Source organism: Echinops telfairi, unplaced genomic scaffold (assembly GCF_000313985.2).
Source record: "Echinops telfairi isolate 266 unplaced genomic scaffold, ASM31398v2 ScPeMD7_4;HRSCAF=17, whole genome shotgun sequence".
Classification (NCBI taxonomy): Eukaryota; Metazoa; Chordata; class Mammalia; order Afrosoricida; family Tenrecidae; genus Echinops; species Echinops telfairi.
In genome coordinates this window covers 13,704,681-13,712,023 of record NW_022103900.1, presented here as the reverse complement: position 1 = coordinate 13,712,023, position 7,343 = coordinate 13,704,681, and positions in this window count along the sequence as shown.

Sequence of the window (7,343 nt, the reverse complement as noted above, 5' to 3'; positions counted from 1 at the left end):
CCAGGATGTGCTCTATCTTCAATATGTGCCATGTGGGCTTCAAAAGAATGTGATGTTTTTTGCATTTGGGTAGAGAACTCTGTAAATATCTATCAGGTCAAATCATCTTATTGTAGTGTCTAAATCTAGCTTCCTTGTTGAGTTTCTTTCCCTGTGATCTATCTTTCTCAGAGAATGGTGTATTGAAGTCACCTACTATAATTTTTGAGCTGTGATTTCTTTTTTCATCTTTTGGAGCCTGGAGCGACGTGAAAGGAATTGCTGGTGGGCCTTGGTCCTCGGGAATCCACAGGGAGTGCAGGTGATTGGGTTCAGGTCAGCTTCTGGTTCAGCGAAGTGCTCTGGGCTGTCACAGGGATCAACTGACAGCCTTAAAACCCCTACTCGGCCCCCAAATCTCCCCACTCATCAATCTCCACACAGCTCCGGGCGTGAGCTAACTACCTGGTCGCCATCTTGTTCCTAGCCATGGTATTTTCAATCACCTCATAATACATGAGAAATAAATAAGGAAATGAGTAAATTAGACCACAGAAGATTTGATAAATTTGAATTATAATGTTGGGAAAGAATATTAAAGGTACCACGGACTGCTAGCAGAACCAGTACATTTTTCTAAGAAGAACAATCAGAATGTTCCCTCCAAGTGAGACTGCTAAGATTTTGTTTCAAGTACTTTGCATGTGTTCTCAGATAGGGCCAGTTCCTGAAAAAGGAAATTGTACATGGCACAGTGGAGCATTGTGTTAAGCCAGATTGACTAGAGAAACAAATTCAGTGACATTAATATACGAATATGGCTTTGTATTGGGCTTGCAGACTTGAGTTGGACTGTGCTGGGATGTTTTCTTGATATACAATTACTCTTTGATATAAAGCTCTTTCTTATGCATATGAGTGGGTACCTTTCAGAAAAACTGGAAAAAATCTTCACTGGGAGGAGCTTTTGTAGTATGCAGTGGTGCCACCTGGGTAGGTTATCTCTGGTCACAGTGAACTTTTTCACAAAAGCAGTTTTGCTTGAACCTCATTGTTTTGTGATGGTCGATTTAAGGGAACAGCATGTGGCTGTGCAATTTTGTTTCCTGCTTGGGGAAAATGTCACAGACACTTTTGTGATGTTGAACACAGGTTACAGGGACAGCACTATGGGAAAAACTCAAGTGTATGAGTGGTTTTCTCAATTCAAAAAAGGTGAAATGTCAATTGATGACAGACCTTGTTCTGGATGACCTTCAACTTCCTGAACATATAAAAATATCAACTTGTAGTGCATTTGGAGTTCATTACACCAGGTCAGACTGTGAATCAAGCTTTCTATTTAGAGGTTCTGAAAAGATTGTGTAACAGTGTGTGACAAAGGCTGATTTGTAACAGATGGGGGATTGATTTTGCCACCATGACAATGCACCTGCTCACATAGGCATCTCAGTGCACCAGTTTTTGGCAATAAAAAGGATGCCTCTCTTTCCCCTTGTACCTACTTACCTGGCCTTGTTCCGTGCAACTTCTTTTTGTTTCCATAAATGCAGAGGGACATGAGAGGACAGTGATTTGATGTCATAGAAGAGGTGAAGAAAAAAACAAGGGAGGTGCTGTCAGCCATCCAAACAGATGAATTTGAAAAATGTTTCCAAGAATGAAATCACAGATTTGAAAAATATAGTAAACATAATACAGAGCACTTTGAAGGTGACAAGGTTGTTTTGTAAAAAAATTCAAATATATTGCTTTGGGAAAAAATTCTTTTTTTTTTGGGTAAGCCCCCATATGTGTTTCCTTATGCTAGCACCATACCATATCGATTACTGTAGCTCCATAGTAAATTTGGAAGTCAAAAAGCGTGAGTTTTCCATCTTTGTTCTTTTTAAAAGTTGTTTTTTGACTATTTTGGAGTCCCTTGGAGTTCTATATAAGTTTTAGTATCAGATTTTGCAGTTGTGCCTGCTAAAATCAACTGTGTTATTGGATGCCTCTAACACATTTTTCATTCAGCTTGAAAATTATAATCGTCAGCTCCAGAATATCATATTTGGTTCAATTTTATAGATTTTATGTCTTTATTGATAGTCTGTATTTGTTCGTACATCATTTTTCCTGATTGTCTTCAATTCTTTGTCCATGGTTTAGTTTAGTTTTCCTCCGCATACATAATACAACTGATTGAAAGTCCTTTTCTGTTGTTGTTGTTGTTGTTGTGGGTAGGGTCGGTTTGGACTCATAGCAGCCCACTGAGTCGGTTTGGACTCATAGCAGCCCCGTGGAGAGAGCAGAGTGAAACACTGCCTGGCACTGTGCCATCCTCACGCTTTTTGCTGGTAGAGTCTGATATTTCAGCCGTGGTGTCAATCTATCTTCTTGAGGGTCTTCCTCATTTTCTTGGTCTGGGTCCCGCAGATAACCGAGAAGCCGTATCACTCTCGTTCTAATGAGTGGCTTCTATTGGACCGCTGATGCTTTCCCCCTCAACAAGCAACACGAGCTACTTGTAGAAACGGCTCATTGCTGATCTGCGGAAGATATTCTAAAAGTGAATCTCTCCGTCTCCAGGAAATAAGACAGATTTTAAGGGTATTAACCTTCAAAAAGACACAGGCACCAGCTTGAAGGGGCTCCCAATGGCCAAAATTGTGAAAATTTAAGCATAGTAAAAAATCATTATTCCATATTTATCGAAGGACATTGAATCTGTAAAAATCCTTGAGTTCCTAATCTTAAATGACAAAGCCAGAAAAACTAATTTGTAACTATTTGAAGTGGTTGTTAAACCCAATAATTACTTTGAGAACCATTGACCGAAAAAAATCAATTAAACCTTATCCTGTCTTTCTAGTAGAAAATAAATTTCTGGGTGACCCAATTAAGTGGTAAGCGGTATTTTACAAATGACAGCATAGTTAGAGAGAAAAGCTTATTGTACGAAATACAATTGACCTTTGAAAAACAACACAGATTTGAACTATTTGGACCCACTTATATGTGATGGGCTGCTAACTGCAAGGTCAGAGGTTCAAAACCACCAGTGACTCCAGGGGGAGATAAACAAGGCTTTCTGCTCCCTTAAAGAGAGAGCTATAGTCTCAGAAGCCCACTGGAGCAGTTGTACCCTGTCCTGTAGGGTCGCCGTGAGTCGGAATCAACTTGATGGTAGTGAGTTTGGTTTGGTATCAGCGAACATAATATTTTGTTAAATATAATGGAAATTATTTAGTATCATCTATTACCTAACTGCAGCAAATGGCATGGGAAAGCATATTTGATCTTCTCCAACTTCCAGATTGCCATGAAACAGGGGCCAGGCATGCCTTCACCCTCTTTCCTTTACCCTGGAATCACACCATTCCTGGCATGGTACTGTACTTCCATGCTGGGTTCAGTAATTTTTTATAATGGCCACACAGAACTCATAGACAATACTCACAATACCGGGGCTTATTAAAAAAACAAACAAAAAACATCACTACCATCAAGTTCATGCTGACTAACAGTATCCCTATAGAATAGGGTAGAACTGCACCTGTGGGTCTCCAAGACTGTAATTCTTATTTATTTTAAAGTTTTATTGGCACTTCATCCACATAGCACACAATTCAATAGTTCAATCATATCAAGAAGAGTTGTAAAATCATCCCCATGATCAATTTTAGAATAATCCCCTCCCATGGTTAAATCACTTTTAAAGTGAGTTGTGTAATCACCATCAGTTCTAGTGCTACCTCCTCTCTCACATGTATTGTTTGCTTCCCCCACCATCCACCTCTACATCCCCTATAAACCCTTTCATCTGTTCTTATCTCTCTGCATCTACTTCTTTTATGCTTCACAAACCGGAAAACCCAACAGAAACAATAAAAAACAGAAGCCAAATAAAGTAGTAAGAATAAAATAACAAAGATAAAAACACAAATAGTGAGTAAGAAAGAAAAGACCACTGTGAATATTTAAAAGTCCAGGAAAGACATTTTTTGTCACGGAACTAGCAAGAAATACTTGCACCTAGAAGAATTTCAGGTTGGGTCAAGAGGGAGGTCAACAGACCAAGTATCAAGTTTGATCCCATATAATCATGATTACAATGTCCCCTATCTGATACTAAAGCTATTTGAGACCCTGGCCTATAGCTAGAGGGGATCTGCCAGCGGCTTAATCTGACTAGGTTCTCTTCAGATGAGTTTTGATCAGATTGACTCTTTGTGGCAGCAGAAAACCCCTTCTGTCTTCCAAAGAGTGGCTGGTGGTTTTGAACTGTTGGACTTTGGGATTGCAGCCCAACAATAACAACTACATCGTCAGGGTTCCTAAGGGGGCTTATTAAGGAAGTTAATAGGTTACAGCAATTCGGGATCAGTAAACAGTAAGGATATAATCATTGATCCACAGTCAAACCTCTCTTTAGCCAGCAGCCAAGTCTCTCCCAGTTTATCAGCTTCTCAGTCATGTAGCCCATTGGCCTCTGTTTCTGGAGTAGACCAGGAAGCCTGCGTGTCACTTAGCCTTAAAGTCCTGTAGTCTCGGTGCTGCTTCTCTTTTGTGTTTCCTGTTTGCCTTGACTTGGTATTTGATCTAGGCTTGGTTTCTTTGCTCTGTCCCATAGTCTTTGGTGCCTCTGTTCTTGGCCACATCCACCTCAGACAGAGATCTGGAATGTGCTCTTCTTCACATAGTCTTGGGATTTTTCTCTGGGGCTCTGAACCATATGGGAATGTCTTTGATGGAGGTGTGTTTTTTCTCTTCCAGCAGATCATGTCCCGAAGGAAATGAAGGATGTGACTTGGTTCACAGACTCCAATAGTCTAACTTAATCCTGTCCATTAGTATAGCAGAGAGCTTCCTACAAAATGGGATTATAGCCACAGGTAGAGTCCCGAAGAATACATCACATAAGGAATTATGGCTAGAAGGGCCATATTACTTGACTACATCTCACCAGTTCATAATATCTCTCCCCAATTACTCTAAAGAATGCCTTACAGTTAGTTTGTAAAAAAAACACGATTCATCTCCGATCACACATCGCATTGGGTTGTGCAGTTTTGTAAGTTTCTTTTAACACGTCATTTTTCTTGACACCAACTTGTTGAAGTAATTGGGACATCTGTCCTGCAGAAGGTCTCACCTTCTTGAAATGTTTGATTGCTTCCTTGTGGCATTGCTTAGTTTATCACCTGTCCCCTGAATCTCCTAAAAATGTCAGTGTAATATTTTACATAGTAAGAGTGAACATAACACAGCTTCGCATAATAATATGGATGTATCTTGGAAACAGGATGTTGAGTAACGAACTCCAGTCCTAGAAGACTAATTGGTGTATGGTATCATTTTTATAAGGAACCCTGGTGGGGTAGTGGGTGATGATTTGGGCTGCGCATAGTACAGACAGCTGTTCAACTCCACCAGCCATTCCTTGAAAAAAAGGCGAGACTTTCTCTTTCCTTAAAGATCTGCAGTCTTGGAAACCAAAGGGGCAGTTCCTATAGGGTCCCTATGAGTTGGGACTGATTCAGTAGAATTTAGTTTAGCTTAGATTATGTTTATAATGATTAAAAGGGGGCTAAAAAATACTTTAAAGGAATCCATGTACATGTGCTAAAACTATGCATATGTAGCAATAGTTTTATTAACATATACTTCCCCTATCATACAACTTAATTGTTCCATCGTATTAAGAAGAGTTGTGCAATCATCTCCACAATCAATTTCGGAGCATTTTCTTCTCATACTCATTATTGTGAGCTCCCGATGTCCCTCATCTTTCCCTGCCATGGTCCTATGTAATTATTAATACAATTACTGCCTCTGTAGATTTACCTATCCTGGATTTCATAGACAGAAAATCACATGAAACAAAAACAGGAAGCAAGCAAGCAAGCAAGCAAGCAAATGAACCCAGCAACAATGACTAGACAAAACACAGACCAACCTCAACTGAAAAGAAACTATTAAGAATAAATAAATGAAAATATTGAAACCTGAAATTTTTAATGTGTCAAGAGGGAGATAAAAGAAATGATAACATTCAGGCTCGTGGTGACTTTGATAGAGGTGGAGGGATAGGATCCCGGAAAGACACAGAGGTATTTACAATGCTGTCAGTAATATTCTCACTCTTAAAAGGTGCCAGGTTTATATGCATTTTTGTTAGCATAAAATACTTCATAATAAAATAATAAAACCTTTATCTCACCTCCTTGTGAATGCTATATTACATTCTTGTGTATGGATATTTATTTACTAATGAGAATGAAAAATTACAGTATAGTCTTACCTTTAAATTGCTTTTCTTTGATGTTGAAAGTAATTTAATAGCTCAATTTCTGCGATGGCTCTATTTTTAATAGGTCTTTCATTGGGAAAAAAAAGGTGTCAGTTCTGCTTCTCCATCTGGATAGCCTAATGTGCATTTCCTAGCTCCTTTCCCTTTTCCCGAGCCGTCTGAAATGGCAGAGTCTCTGGGAGGGCAAACCTGATTTTAGCACAATCTTTTTATAATTATTGAAGTGAACCTTGGCACTGCTTTTATATCAGGTAGCACTTTAAAATTCATTAGAATGAAGTTTCAGTAGGTGGTAACTGTGATTGTACGTGTATTTTTCAGTCTTTTATTACTTGCTTCATAAATGATCTTTACAGTTGACTTGTATTTTAGAAATGTGTTGTTTTTCAAATTCCATGAATATTTATTCACCCCAGATAATAATGTGATAAAGAATTAGTCCCCCTCTTTCTTTACTATACAGACCAGCATCATCACAAGGCTTTTTTTTTTCACACATGGAACTGACCTAGGCACTATATGAAAATGTAAATTCTCTCTGTTGATTTAATATAAGATAATCAGAAAACCAGCTACCAAATTCTTACATGGTGCCAGTTCTTTCATTCATAACTAGATGTGAATAATGTGTTACTACAAAATATGAGCCAAGTTTGCTCCTAAGGATCTCTAAAAAAGGTAATTTAGGCTTTACAGAGGCTCTCAGTTTCTAATTATGTCAGGGTACTGCAGAATATTAGATTAGCCAAAAAAAAAAAAAAGGAAGAAAGAGAGTGAGAGAGAGTGTGTGTGCACACATATGCGTGTGTGTTGGCTCTAGGCAAAATTGTGAAACAGCAAGATTTGTCTTTCGTGTTACATTATTCTCAGCCCCCATACGTTTTAAAAGTTTGTTTACAATTTGTATTAGTTTCTGGTTTATCCTTCCAGGTTTTCTTTTGCAAAATAGGCAAATACATAAACACACATCCATACACACTTTTGCGTCTATCCTTTCTTATAAAAAGGGTAGCCAGGCTTGTGCATTTTTGTCGTGGAGACGATACCATACTAATACAGTACACACAGT